A 1,537-nucleotide genomic window follows, 5' to 3' on the forward strand; every position below is an offset into this window, starting at 1 on the left:
AAAACACTTCATGAGAAATCTTCTTCTCTATTAAATACATAAGTATTATGTCAATAGCTATACTATAAAAATTATATATATAATTTTACAAAATTAACAGAATATACCGTATAGCTAGAAAATTTGGTCGAGTAAAATTTTGGCCAATTTGGAAAATGAGCTACATTTGCCAAATTTTTAGTCTCCAATTTGATAGAGCTCCATAGAAGTATACACAAAATTAAAATTTTGCCAAATTTTAAACCTCCAAACCTCTTTTGAAGTCAATTTGCTAAATCCAAATTTTATAGCTATATGGTACTTCATTTTGAATAACAATTTTCAATTTTTATGACATTATTGGACTCGCCACGCTTGCGTAGGCGGGTACTATGCAGTTGGGTTGTCATTCTGTCACGAAAATTCCTGTTAATTCCTAGTCAATATCTTTTTACTGAGCTCTCCTGAGTTATAATTCTTTTTAAGCTTTGGGAAAAAGATAACTTATTTAGCTCCGTTGTGTTTTCATAGCAATCCATGGTAGCAAAAGCTGAATATTTTTAAGAATAGAACACTTTTCCTAGCCAAATCTTCGTGTTTCACTCTATTTGGTCAAGATTAGCATTGATAGGTAGAGAAAAGTACATAGATTAAAAAATATGTGGGAATTTTCTAATCTCTTTTTTGTTTGCGAGTTACAGTTGCTCAAAGTTTGTGATTTAGCCTCTTCGAAAAATTTTCAGGCAGCACTGGGGAAAGCAGGAGCAACCAAACTATCTCAGTCTCTTTTAAATATCTAGGCAAATTTTTTGTGCTTACTCTTTCTTTGAATAGAGCTTCAGATGCTAAAATAAATTTCAGCTTTTCTTCTTTCTCCTACCCACGTGCCATGTTTATCTGCACTGCACTGCTAGGTGCTGACCACACCTAAAATTTATTTTATGGATCAGTGCAGTAATTGCATTGTTGCACTTTGCACTTTGTCAAAATCTATTATCCTTTTTTCAAATATCAATTTGCTTATATATATAATATCATGATGGGGGCAGTACAAGTAACACATTATCCCTCAGGTGAATCTCAGCAAGCGAGTCCACGCACCATGGTGCTTCATTTGTTACAATTAGTAAAAGCCTGGTCAATGTTTTTTAACTCCCACTATCAAATGTATTAAGCCATTCAAATTAAAGTGTAACTGACATGATTTTTTGGGGTATTTTTTTATTGACCTAGCATGATCGTATGATCATAAAATTGCTATATGGAAAGTCTTATTGTCTGGAAAAAATTATTCACAGAGATATGAGCCTTCAAAGTTGCTCATTTTGCTTCCTGCCATTTTACATCCTGTCAGGGGGTGTGGCTAAACGTGATGTCATACAAGCATAGATATTAGAGTTAAAGGGATAGGAAACTTCCGATTGCGGTTTTATTATTCCCATTGAGTTTATATTGTAGCCTAGCAACAGGATGATTTTGATGCTCCCTTCCCTTTTTAGGCAGCCCAAAAATTAGACAATTAGCTGTCTGGGCTGATATTTTCTACTGTCTCTGCCTG

General features: G+C 34.0%; 1 long non-coding RNA gene across 1 annotated transcript in view; it reads right to left on the reverse strand.

Moving 5' to 3' along the window:
* The window catches only part of LOC109589716 (uncharacterized), a 3,293-nt gene continuing 1,756 nt past the window's right edge, over nucleotides 1-1,537 (reverse strand). Inside the window, exon 3 of the long non-coding RNA XR_002188890.1 lies at nucleotides 1-27. This is a non-coding gene — a long non-coding RNA (uncharacterized LOC109589716). The remainder of the gene's footprint in view (nucleotides 28-1,537) is intronic.

The sequence above is a fragment of the Amphimedon queenslandica genome, unplaced genomic scaffold (genome assembly GCF_000090795.2).
Source record: "Amphimedon queenslandica unplaced genomic scaffold, v1.1 AMPQUscaffold_10974, whole genome shotgun sequence".
In the NCBI taxonomy this organism is placed as follows: Eukaryota; Metazoa; Porifera; class Demospongiae; order Haplosclerida; family Niphatidae; genus Amphimedon; species Amphimedon queenslandica.